Source organism: Odocoileus virginianus, chromosome 32 (genome assembly GCF_023699985.2).
Source record: "Odocoileus virginianus isolate 20LAN1187 ecotype Illinois chromosome 32, Ovbor_1.2, whole genome shotgun sequence".
Taxonomy (NCBI): domain Eukaryota; kingdom Metazoa; phylum Chordata; class Mammalia; order Artiodactyla; family Cervidae; genus Odocoileus; species Odocoileus virginianus.
In genome coordinates, this window is record NC_069705.1 from 18,993,358 (window position 1) to 19,007,069 (window position 13,712).

The 13,712-nt window shown below is 47.1% G+C and overlaps 1 long non-coding RNA gene across 1 annotated transcript; it reads right to left on the minus strand.

Moving 5' to 3' along the window:
- Positions 1-465: 465 nt before the first annotated feature.
- Positions 466-8,411, minus strand: LOC110137890 (uncharacterized). The gene is made up of 3 exons (XR_002314064.2): positions 8,284-8,411; positions 4,501-4,653; positions 466-3,581 (listed from the first exon to the last, which is right to left on the minus strand). It is a non-coding gene; the product is annotated as an uncharacterized lncRNA (long non-coding RNA).
- Between the last annotated feature and the right edge of the window lie 5,301 nt (positions 8,412-13,712).

Consider the following 13,712-nt stretch of genomic DNA (forward strand, 5'->3'; position numbering starts at 1 on the left):
TGGCATTGAATGTGAGATAACAACTAGGGGGGGAAAAAAGGAATAATAAAAGATAAATGATTCTTAAGTTTTAACCTGAGCAACTGGGTAGATGATGGGGTCATTTGCCTCCATGAGAATCCCAGGGGAGAAATAGGCTCTGGAGGGATGTCAAGACATGCAATCTGAGGTGTCTATTAGATGTCCAAGCAGAGATGTCATGGAGACAGCTTCCTTAGGGGAAAGATGAGGACTGGAAAGACAGAGTTAGGAGCCATGAATATGTAGGTGGTATGAGACTGAAAGAGATCACCTGGAGAAAGAGTGGAGAGGAGGGGTGGAGAGATGGGAGAGGAGAAGAACAGAGGAAAGAGAAGAGAAGGAAAAGGAAGGAAGACAAGAGAAAAACTCTGAAGATTCCATCCCAGGGGAATCTAACATTAAAATGTTGGGCAGATGAGAATGAATAAAAAAAAAAAAAAAAAAGAAACAGTATGGTAGGTAGGATGAAAACCAAGAAAACATGGTCTCCTAGGACCCTAGGGAAGAAAAAGTTTTAAGAAGGTGGGAGGGTCGACCATGACAATACTGCTCAGAAGTTTTGTAAGACAGAATGGAGAACTGGTCTCTGGATTAAGTAAGTGGAGTCAGTGGTTCCCCTCTGATAGAGTTGGGAATGAAGAGTTGGGAGAGAATGGAGGCTGAGAAGATAGAGACAGTGATAACACACAATGTTTGAGGAGGTTTACTTTAAGGAGAGGGGCTTTCCAGGTGGCGCTAGCAGTAAAGAACCTGCCTGCCAATGTGGGAAACATAAGACACGACAGTTCAATCCCTGGGTCAAGGAAATCCCCTAGGAGGAGGGCATGACATCCCACTCCAGTGTCCTTGCCTGGAGAATCCCACGGACAGAGGAGCCTGGCAGGTTACAGTCCATGGGCTGGAAAAGAGTCGGACACGACTGGAGTGACTTAGCCTACATTCACACAGGCACTCTACGGAGAAACAGCCATGCACCAGGGTTGTGTGGGAATGTAGGTCAAGGGACCACTTGTTTGCTTTTGTTTTGAAGATGAGCTGTGTCAAGTCTGATGTACATGTCCGTGGGGATGATCCTGGAGTAAGAAAGCTTTTGAAGATACAGAAAGATGAGCCAGTCTCCCTGTCCTATGAGAAATCAGTCTGTGGTCATCTGCAGAGCCCTCAGAGACCACTGCTTGTGAGTGAGTCATACTCCTGTGGACACTATTTTGGGTTTCCATGTGTGAGAATAAAGGCTAATTTTAATTGGATTGGACAATGGGAAGGTGGCCACTAACAGCTTGACATCAATAGTCTTTTAACAACTCTGGGTGGGTGGTGATTTCATCAGTTGGCGTGGATCTTACCGCCCAGTGAGACATACCATGTATGATACGGCCCCTGGAAGGGCAGGAGGCACTGGGTGACTCGCCAAGCGGGGTGTTCCCTTGAGTGAGCACCGAAAGTAGGGGAGTCCCTTTGGACTTCCATCTGCCATGGCAACTGAGTGCCGATCCCCACTCCTACCCCCAAGATAACATGGACAAGCCTGGGTTTTAGAATGATTCCCCTACTCCGCTGGGGCTGCCTTCCTTCACCCAGAGTTAGCTTCTCTCTCTGGCAGTAGACACTCAAGAGGTCGCAGGGACTTGATGTGGGAGAGCTGGTTCCTTCATCAGTCTCCTCCTTTCTCCTGAGTTGGTCTGCTATAAGAGGTCAAGAGGAGATAGGTGGGTGGAGATGGAAGCAGGCATACTACACTCATCAATATGGATACGTTGCTGCAGAGCTGTGTGTCTGAGATGATTCATTTAAAGGGATAGACTATTTCTGCTCTCTTCTCAAACCACAAAGCACAGGATTTATAAAAAATAAGGACCACCCAAGACCTGACAATGCCTATGATGGAGCACTCTGCTTCCCTCCACCGAGGACAGCATGGCAGTGGGCAACAGACCCAGATTCAGCTATGGAGTCCAGTTTTCCAGGAAGCAATACATGTTACTCTCTGCCTTAAGCGCAGAGGTCTGCTTTATAAATGCATCGTGGCTGCATTCCCAGCCCACCCTGAGAGCAACTGCCTCATCCTTGCCAACAAAACACCAGTAATCCGTGCTTGGTGAGTGCACACTCCCACACTGGGATGCCCAGGCTGAGAAGGGATGTGCTATTCTAGAATCACTTAGAGGGCTACAATGCTCAGAGCCATCTGTGGTTAAAATAGAGGTTGCTTACTCAAAACAGAGCGCTTTAGTGATCGCTGTTACCCTAGGAAGCCATTTGGGCAAATACTAGAAAGCACAGCTGTGTGGTGCCCTGTGGCGTCCCTGCCTTCTCTTTAGTTTCACACCAGCTTGTGTTTGAACGACAGAGGTCTGGTAGACACTGGGGAACAATAGAAGGAAAGATCAGATATCACCATGTAAGCGTTTAATAACTCGCAATGCCAGGAAATGACATTGAAGCAAGATGTCAAAGGAATAGCCCTGTGCTGACAGGTTCTGGTCTGAAATCTTGCTGGGCTTTTGTTTTTTCTTGTTCTTGAGGGACCTTGGTGGGGAAAGCATTACTATAAACTTCTAGAGCCGTTGATGTAATAATTTATTATCAACACCAAGTGAAATAGTGATTTGCCCATGGTTTGTGACTAACAATGTGTTTTCCTTATGGCTCAGCTAGTAAGGGATCTGCCCACAATGCTGGAGACCTGGGTTCGATCCCTGGGTTAGGAAGATCCCCTGGAGAAGGGAAGAGCTACCCACTCTGGTATTCTGGCCTGGATAATTCCATGGATTATATAATCCATGGGGTCACAAAGAGTCGGACATGACTGAGCACCTTTCACTTTCACTTGTGACTCAGAATAATAATGTGGTACCCATCATGCAAATGAATTACCTTTGCATCATCACCTTATACTCAGGTATATTAATTCCCTGGGATGCCATAGCAAATTACCACAAACGTGGTGGTAATAGAAACTTCTTTTCTCACAGTGCTGGAGACCAGAAGTAGGGAAGGAAAGTGTCAGCATCTTTACTCCAAATGTCCAAGGAGAAGTTGAGTCTTCCTTGCTTCTGAGGACTTTAGCCTCCGGTGGCTCCTGGCTTTCCTTGGCTTGTGGCTGATCTCTGCCTCCGTCTTCCCAGGTCATCTTCACTCTGTGTCTTGCTGTGACCATTATCTCCTTCTCCTTTCTCTTATAAAGATACTGGTCATTGGATTTAGGGCCTTCCTTTAAAAACCAGCTTAATTTCATCTCAAGATCCTTAACAAATTATATCTGCAAAGACCCTCTTGACAAATTGGTTCACATTCTGAGGTTTCAGATGGACAGGAATTCTGAAAGGTAGATAATGTTCAACCCACCACACCAGGGAAGATATAACTTAGTAAAAGAGATGAGGCAAATGGTGGTGAACTAGAATACAAGATTGCATATGAGTTCCAGAAGACACTGGTGATGAGTGATGGGTATGCAAAGGAGGAAGTACTCTTATTCACCAGATCCAGAGGTGATAGGTGGATAAAGTCGTTGGAGAGAGAAGCCTTGAGGAATGAATTTGTAAGATGGGGCATTTCTGGAAGAGAAAAACCATGTGTACAAAAACAGAGAGAGAAAACAGAGGCTTTTCAGGGAGCATGGGGATTCTGCTTACTGCACTGTTTTGAAGAATAATCACTGGCCACTTTCTACATGACCCTGAACATTGATTACAAGCATCCAGCACAGAACTTGACACATATCAGAAAGCTGGTTGAGATTTAGTGACTGATAACGTGGGGATGTTTAACTCTGCCTCTCCTACTCAAATTCTTGAATTGCTAAGCTAACCTTTGTGGTCATACACATTATCCTTGGCCAACATGCACTAAATAGAATCAATGTAGTGATTAATTACTTAATTCAAATAAGCAGCTAATTAAAGTTGAGTCTAGAAGGGTAACATGGCCCTAAAGACTAAATTGGCTAATTGTTTCCCACAATCCTGGAACAAATTCCTATTTCATCATCCTTCTTTGATGCAATGAACTGATGGTTTACAAGGCGCAGGGCCCTGACTAGGGAAATCACTAATGAGCAGCATGGACTGGCCCCTGTTCTGTCCTGTTCACAGGACATGTCACCCCAATGCCCACGTGCCTCCTACCAGTGACTGCAATGTGAAGTCACATTTCCTTTCATACCCAAGCTACAATGACTCTGGGCTCCTACCCACCAGCTTACCAAGGGTCTCCTTCAACAAATATTCCAGAACAGTCACTCAACCTGCCTGCCTCAGTGCTAACTGCATACCCGGGGGGATGGAAACTCAGGCCAGCGGTCTCAGCCTCCTACCCACTGCTTCTCAGTCATGCCACCTGCAGGAGGAGCCCCTTGGGGTTGTCCTAGCGCCCTGACAAGACTACCCTCTGCTCCTGGGTCCCTGCCCTCCCTGGCAGGGGCCGGTCTCTGTTTAGCATCTGAGGCCACACAGGGTTAAGGTTCTGCCTGGTTACCTGGTAGTTTGAATTCCATTTCCTCCACCTGTCCTCAGCCTCCTGTGGATGTGGGTGTTGTTTTTCTCAGCCCTCACTTGGCTGATGTGATCAACAAAATGACCTTTCGTTGATCAATACATCACAGTCTCTGAGAATCACAGAAGGCTTCACCTTCACAGAATGCAAGGAATTTCATTAACCACTTGCTCCAACTTTCAATTTTTATAGAGATTAAATGATTTTTTCCAAGGACTTATACAGAAAAATATTTAATATTATGGGTGCCTAACTCTATTTCAGTCTATTGTATTAGTATACTAGGGCTGCTCTGAGAGAGTCCACAAACCGAGGGGCTTAAACAACAGAAGTGTATTGTTTCACAGTTCTAGAGACTAGAAGCCAGAGGTCAAGTGTGGGCAGGGTTGGGTCCTGCTGAAGTCTGCAAGGGGACGTGTGTTCATGTCTCTCCCCGGGTTGCTGGATTCTGCTGGCCACCTTGGTTTGTATTGAGTTGACCAAAAAGTTTGTTTGGGTTTTTGTTGTAATAGAAAACCTGAACAAACTTTTTGGCCAAGCTAATAGAAGCATCAGCTCAGTCTGTGCCTCCATCTTCACAGATTTCCCCCTTTGTAAGGACATCACTCATATTAGATTAGGGTTCACCCTCCTCCACTATGCTGGAGGAGAAAATGGCAACCCACTCCAGGATTCTTGCCTGGGAAATCCCATGGACAGAGGAGTCTGGCGGGCTACAGTCCACGGGGTCACAGAGAGTTGGACACAACTGAGCGACAGAGCACTCCTCCAGGATGATCTCTCATCTTATTACATCTGCAATGACCCTGTTTCTAAACAAGATGGCATACTGAGGGACTAGGGGTTAGGACTTTGACGTATGAATTTGGAAGGCTGGGGACACGTTTCAAACCATAACATCTGTCCTCACTCACATCAGAGCGTGGGGCATGGTGGGAGTCATCTCCCCATGCAGTCGGAGTCTGTCTGGACACAGGATCGGGAGTTCCGGGAAGCAGACACAGCTGTTTTTGGCAGAGGTGATCTGTGTTTACATTAAAACATATGTTGGCTTTCCGAACAAACTCCATCTTCTTACTGTCCCTGAAACCACTTTGTGACCAAAATGTTCAATAAGGGCTCATCAGCGTGGATGCCTCTTAGGAAATCCAGGGTATGTAAGTAGGAGCAGGGCGTCAGGACCTCTTAGCCCTGGTAGGGACCAGCCAGCGAGGACCCGCTCTGTGGCTGCCCACTGTTATTCCAGCCTCGCAATCAGAGCCTCCCCCAGAAGCCGCTGGCATTTATTTAGAAGCTAATTGTGCTGCGGTTTGGGACACGAAATGGAAAAAGATCAGTTCACATTGCAATCCATCTTGGAATGAAATGGCTGTTGTGGCACCAGAAGAAAATTGTTCCATTAAGTCAAAGGCAAACCTCAATTCGAAGGATGGACAGACCAGAGCCTTGAGATGAGAGTCTCTGTGTTTCAGAACCATTGCTGCATGTTAATAGACCCGCTGACATCACAATGCCTGGGTCCTGTTGCCCGGAGAACTCCTTTACCCTCCCTCCCTTTCCCCTAACTGTTTATTCTCAATTATCCACAAACGTTTAAATGACAGCAACATTTTATCCTCAGACGGTCTGACCCTCGTCTTCTAAGAAAGCTATGCCTTCCTTTCTAACATTTGGACTGTCCCCAACCTTCGAATTGCACTGCCTTTAAGATCTGGATCCCTCCTCCAACAACCAGCAGAAAATCTTATAAGACACACATCTTACTGCACACACGTGTCTGATTTCACCTGGGAGCCTTTAAAAAATGCTGGGCTCCACCCTAGACCTACTAAATCGGAATCTGCATTTTAGGATGCCCCCCTGAGCAGAATGGGTTTCCCAGGTGGCGCTAGTGGTAAAGAACACGCCTGTCAACGCAGGAGACGTAAGAGACATGGGTTCAATCCCTGGGTCAGGAAGATCCTCTGGAGGAGGGCATGGCAATCCACTCCAGTATTCCTGCCTGGAGAATCCTATGGACAGAGGAGCCCGGCAGGCTACAGTCCATGGGGTCACGAAGAGTTGGACACAACTGCAACAACTTAGCATGTGCGGATGCATAGGCAGAATATATCCACTCTCCCAGGGTGAGGGCTGGGTGCAGACTCTCAATAGATAGTCGTCAAACCAGTGAATGGATCCATATCTCTCAAGCACACACTCCATCCTCAGCTGACCACCATTAGTGATCATAAAATGCAAACTACTATTAATGTGAATTATTCATTTCCCAGGACCCACTTAGTTCTCTGCAAAACAATCAATATTTCGATATGACACAGAATGGCCCATCTGCATTTCTGAGTCAAACACAATTTTTTTAAATCTTCCACTGTTTGGGATTCTCTGTGTTGTTGTTTTAACAACTCAACTAGGATTGCGAAAGTTAATTCAAACTTTTTATAGTTTTTTTCATTGAGCATTAGAGATTGCTGACCCTGAAAGGAAACATTAGGATCATTGAGACCAACCTCACTCATCAGATGAGGATACCAACCTATTCTCTTCCTTCACATTAGTTACGAGTCCTAAGGTATCTATCTATTTGTTGTTGTTTTTAGTCGCTCACTCAGTGGTGTCTGACTCTTTTGCGAACCCATGCACTGTAGCCTGCCAGGCTCCTCTGTCCATGGAATTTCCCAGGCAAGAAAACTGGAGTGGGTTGCCACTTCCTTCGCCAGGGGATCTTCCCGACCCAGGGATCAAACCCATGTCCCCTGCATTGGCAGGCGGATTCCTTACCCCGGAGTCACCTGGGAAGTCCCCCGCTCTCCCTCTCTCTCTCTATCTATATACATAATCTCTGGGACCGTGCGTCTCATACACTCGCATTCCCCATGGATATTTTTCCTGGGCTGCTCTTCCCCGGCTGTTCCTTTTACTTCTCCTTGGGTTGTCCCCTGTGGCCCCTGACCACCACAGGAAGCTTCCAGACAATATAGAAATGCTGGCGCTGAAGTTCCTGGAGCTCCCAACTTCCCACATATTCCCACAGGCCTAGTCAGTTGCTGTGGATGTCTGGAGAAGAGTTCATTTTCCCAGAGAATACTGACGGGGGTGGGGGGAACCCCACGTCATCTGTAGTGAGCATGTCTGTCCATGAGGTGGTGTCGTTGGCACAACTGAAGCAGGTCGGGGCGCAGAGGGAAGCCAATCAGAATGATCTTGAAATAATAAACCCATGCCACCTCCGCACACTCCCATCCCCACATGTGACAAATGCCTGCCTGGGCCTCTAGGGTGTGGGTGATTTCGCAAAGAGGCTTCTCAGCTCCCAGGCCAGCCGTCTGGAGGCTAGGGAGCAGCCCAGGCCAGGGGACATGTGAGAAGCCATGGGCGTGCTGGCTGTGTTCATGGGACGAGAGAGCGGTGCTCCCTCCGTACCGGGACACCCCTCCTCCTTCCTGGGCTAGTGGGGTTGTCTGCTGTGGTCAGTAATCGCCTGGGAAAGCCTTCCAGCTGACACGCAAAGCCTGGCACTGAGGCTCCCAGCGTGCTGGGCTTCCCTGGCAAGCTCCTTCTGCCCTTTCAACACACGCCTGGAGGTTCCTGCTGGGCAGAGTCCACTGAGACAGGATAGTCAACAAAAGTGCCCCACGTATGGAAAACATCCCTAGACCCCACTTTTTGTGAACAAATCCCACTGGTGTCTGAACCACGCTGAAATAAATAGTTCCTCTCTGCGTGGTCTTGAAGGAGAGAAAAGATGCTGTGAAAATCACTTACTAGTGACGCCTTCTCTGGGGTCAGTCTTGTTTTCCAATATTAGGAAGTTCCATTTCTGTGTGGAAAAAGTACCTTGTGTCTTCTCCAGAGAGAGGGGACCGCAGACTCGGCTGACTGTCTCTGCTACGGGCCAGACGTTTTATGTTGTCACCGTCTGTTCATCAAAGACCCTGTTGTCCTGGGACTTCACAGGGGGACAGGTCAGGCTCTGAAAGGGGGGCTTTGATACTTCCCTGGGGTCACACGTGTGTCAGCCACGGAGGCGGGGCACACCCAGAGCTCAGGCTTTTTTGCTGTGTTGCCTGTTGCATGGATATTAAACAACTGTGGTTTTTGAATGTAAAGTCATAACAGTTACAGAATAGTGCCCCTTAACATTTGGGTGGTCCTTTATGTATACAAAATGCTTTTCCATTGCCCAAGACCTGCTGAGACAAATCCTAGCACTGAGGTCCACCCCTCTTCGGTTCTGGCTCTCTCCTTGGCCACCTCTCCCACCGTGGCCTCAAGCCATGGGTTTCCCCACCAGGCTGGCCCTTGCACCCCAATTCACGGCAAATCTGATGATTAATCAATACTGGAAGGCTGCCACCCATGCCCATTCCCTGGGGGGTTCTGGGGTCATAGATCCTGGGTGGGCCGGGGAAGGTGGGCACCAGAGGGGAGCAGCTCCCTGTAAGCAAATTTGGCCTGTCTCTCAGGCTACCCAGGGCCAGCCTTGGCTGATGCCCAGCAAAACATCAGTGATGAGAGCACCACTCGGCAAAGCCCAGCTTCCTTCCTCACCCGCCAACAAATGTGGTCTTTTGGCTGAAGCCGTTTAATTGAGAAATTAAGTCTTATGTGTCTAATTCCTAAGTTAAATTGGACCCAAGAGCGAATTGGATCTGCACTGAAGAAGAACCAGAAATCTAATAAGTTCTGGGGTATGCTGAGCTTGCTACATCATAGTAATAATAATAGTGGCTGACATTTATTGGGTTCGTACTGTCAACCAAGCTCTAAGTGCTCCACTTTACCAATTTCTTCCTTCAGAATCCTGGCAAGCACATACTACATGTGCCCAGAAAAATGAGGCACAGAAAAATGATGTGACTTGCCCAAGATCCCACAGCTAGTAATGGAGGAGGCTGAATTTGAATTCATAACCATTATTTGGTACCAAACTGGCCCTTGAGCTCCCATAACCATGCTGGCAGTTGCCTACATGTTTTTGAGCTCCTCTGAGTGCCTGTTATCCAGGGGGATCTCAACTGAGATCCTGCCCTTGGGAGAAGCTCCAAAACAAACCAATCTCTGGGGAGAAAATCGGGTGAGAAGTACTGTTAGTGTCAGGCAGCCCATAACGAGTCTTGGAGTTCTTATTCTTTCTCTCTTTCCCGTCTTTCCTCCTGAATCCTTCCTGCCTTGTCTGTCTTTCAGCTAATCAGTCCCAGTGTGGCCAATTCAAAGAAGGAGCCCCTAGGTGATGGCTCTATGTTTTGTGGAGTTTTGTTTATTTTCAGGTTAGCAGCGGCAAGAATGGGGTAGCATCCATCCCAAAGGACCATATCAAAGTGCAGTCTTTGTCCTAGTCCCTTCAGGTGGCTTTAATGAAATACTATAGACCCGGTGGCTTATGAAGAGCCGAAATCTCTTGCTCATAGTTCTGGAGGTTGGAAGTCCAAGGTCATGATGTCAGCATGTTGGGTGAGGTTCCTCTTCCAGGTCACAGACTTCCCATTGTGTCCTCACATGGCAGAAAGAGCAAAGGAGTTCCTTGGGGTCTCTTATAAGGGTGCTAATCTCATTCATGGAGGCTTCACCCTCAAGACCTGGTCACCTCCTCCTAAGCTCCTTCTACTAATTGCTGTTGTTGTTTAGTCGCTAAGTCATGTCTGACTCTTTCAAGACCGCATGGACTGTAGCCTGCCAAGCTCCTTGGTCCATGGGATTTTCCAGGCAAGAATTCTGGAGTGGGTGGCCATTTCCTCCTCCACAGGATCTTCCCAACCCAGGGACTAAACCTACATCCCCTGCATTGGCAGGTGGGTTCTTTATCACTGAGTCACCAGTGAAGCCAAAGCTGATAGTCCACCTACTAATACTATCAGCTTTAGGGATTTAAAATTCATGGTATGAATTTGTGGGGAGACTTAAACATTCAGACCATAACATTCCATCTTTTCTCTGACCCCCTGACTTGGACCCCAGCCTGTAGCCTACGCAGGTGGATTGTATTTTTTTCTGCCCTAATCTTGGCAATATGGCTGTGTGATTGTTTTTTACATTGGTCTTTTTGGCCCTAGCACACAGGAAATGAGGATAATCGAAGCTGAATGTGAATTTTCCAGGAACACAGAACACACTCTAGTGCATGAACTCGGTCTGACAGATTCTGTCAATCTAATTAGAGGGCTTTAATTATTAAAGCTCCCAACCACTTACAGCAGCAGGTCACAAACTCACCATGCACAAGTGCTTGAGTGACATAGGATTAGGATCTGGTGGGCTCACATCTGGCTGTTACTATGGATCTCAAATTTGTTTGGTCAAGTCTCATCTCCGTCACAAAGCCCCAGTGACCCTTTCTAGGCCTGGGCCTGCAGACAGAGCTCTGAATGGGTCCAGGTCCTGGAATCTGGACCTGCCTCTGCAATTGACTCCTGGGGTCTTTGGTCAGTCCTTTTTTTCTTCTCGGTGCCTCCACAGACCCACCTGTACTGTGTGGCTACAAATATTTGCTTAGGATCATTTTAGCAGCTGTGAAGTGTCCTGGGATCTTTGAATGAAAGACGCTCTATTAAAGCTTATGAACCAAGTGACGACTCTGGCCCCATCCACACAGCAGAGCTCTGCAGGAGACAGACTGGGCCCATTCATCCTTCATACAGGCCTAACTTTATCCTAAAGCCTCACTGTTGGCCGGGGTAGCAGGACTTGAGAGAGAACGGAGCGGTCCTCGTGCTTTCAAAGTGCCTTCTATTTCATAGGGTTGCTTTTTTTCTTTTTCTTTCTTTTTTTTTTTTTTAACCATTACATAGTAGTCAAGGAAAAAACATCTATGCAAGAAAAAAGACAATCATGATAGGAGGAAGCCCTTCTCAAGGGAGATCTGCTGATTAGGCCATTAAAAAGGTCAAGGAGGTCATTTTGCCTGGAGTGGAATTTATACTAGCACACTGGACACTCGTGCATAAGTATCAGAGTGCCATTTTTGCATGTATTTTTACAGATGTGTGTTTTGTTTCAGGATGTCCACTGTACAGGAGAGTAGAACTGAGATGATAGTAGGGCGTGTGCAGGGCCTGCCCGGGGCTAAGTGTTTATAATTTTTGCTTCTCCAACATGGCTCCCCTATTGCAACCTATGACTGCATCTGTTTTGGGGCTGCAATAGCGTGGCCTTGGAGCTCACATCTCCAGGCTCCCTGAATCCCAGAACCCTCTCTCTACCTCCCCACCGCCCCTCTCCTCCAGGAACATGTTACTTGCTCAGTTGTGTCTGACTCTTTGCTGCTCCATGGACTGTAGCGCACCAGGCCCCTCTGTCCATAGGATTCTCCATTTCCTCCTCCAGGGGATCTTCCTAACCTCTGGATGGGACCCACATCTCTGTCTCCTGCATTGGCAGGCAGGTTCTTTACCACTAGTGCCACATGTCAATACTCAGAGGTTAATTCCTTGAAGATCTTGTCTTCAATAGCTATTCCCACTTAGTCACTTGCATATCATACAGCTTGTCTTTTGACTTTGGGAACCATTAACTGTTATTGATGCTGTGTATGAGCTGACAGATCTATTTCCCTGTCCCTCCAGCACCAGAATAGAGTCCATGAGCAGGTACCTGGTCTGACACCCTCACTGTTGGATCCTCAACACTATGAAGGTACCTGGCACTCTCAATAGTTTCTGTATATAAATATTTGTTAAGTGAATCAATGAATGGACAAACTAGAAACCTTTGTTATAGATTTCAAAAGGTTGCCGGTGAACTTCATCTCTCAAAGCTGATGGTGTCGGGCATCCCATCTGGATCCCTTCAACTGGTGGGCTGGTTTGCAGCATCCCAGTCACCAGGAAGCATAGGGCTTGCCTGTGGCTAGTAGACCATGATACCTGGGGTAAGGCAAGAATGAATCTCCAAAACTCATCAGAGAGTCCTACTGGGCCACGACTAGCTGGGAGCTAGGAGAGCAGGAAGATCTTGATATGAAGCATAGAATAGAAAGGGGGGAAACCAGGAAAGAGGGAGAGCCTGGAGGGGTCCCCAGATTCATGGGAACATGGGTCCTTTGTGGAAGGTCTCTGCAGTTTTGGGTGAGCAGGTAAAGGAGCAGTCAGAGTCTCCTGGTTCAGATACACAGTGACTGGCAACTGTTCTCTCAAAGGCCTGAGCTCCTGTGGCTGCTTCTCCCTTTCCTGCTGAGGATCTGAGGCCAGATCCAGGTGAGAGGGTTTTGGTGGGGAGGGGAGGGGAGCACTCATTGCTGATTAAGCCTTTCTTGAAGCAGAGTAGAGGATGGATTCAGAGGAGGGGCCGTTCTCATAAAGATCACCAGAGAGCTCGTTGAGCCCTTCAGAAAAGAGAGGATGAGAGCTGACAATAGCAGAAAGGAGTAAGAGAAAGACATTCCTGCAAGAGGAATTACTGATTCAGAATTGGAAAAAAAAAAGTGAATTAAACCAGATTAGATGGATGGAATGGGGAAGAAGGAAGACGCCATGAGCCTGAGAAATTTAAGCTTGCTCAGCTGCGAGGAGGCTGTCAGATATCTGAGAACAGCAAGGCAGAGCGGGCTGGGGAGGGTGGTGGGCCTTATCTCAGGACAGACTGAGTGTAATAAGCTTATAGGCTCTATAGAGAGATTTTTTCCCATATAAACAGATGGAAATATAGTCCTAGAGGATAAGAGAATGGAAGAAAGTGTGTTATTTTGAGTAAAATGAGGCTTTAAAAGGAATCAAGACTTTCAGTGGGAGGAGAGGGCACCACGAGGACTTTTTTTTAGATGTTTAATTTATTTTTTTTAATTTATTAAATTTAATTAATTTACTTATTTGTATTTTGGCTGCATTGCATGGCATGAAGGATGGTTCCTTGACCAGGGATTGAACCTAGGCCTCTGAAGTGAAAGTGCCAAATCCTAACCATTAGACCACTAGGGAACTCCTGTGAGTCTTTTTTTTGGTCCACACTGCGCAGCAGGTATGTGGGATTTTAGTTCCCTGATGAGGGATAGAACTCATGCCCCTGGCATCAGAAGCACAGGGTCTTGACTACTGGATGGCCAGAAACACCAACGTTTTTAAGTCGAATAAAACTAATACTGATTAAAGTAAAGTTTGAAGCTAGCGGACCACTTCCTTATTCACTTGGAGGAGCTGGGATTTAATTTTTAAAATGGATCCTGAGGTTTCAGAAATCAGCTTTCCTTTGCAAAGAGAATT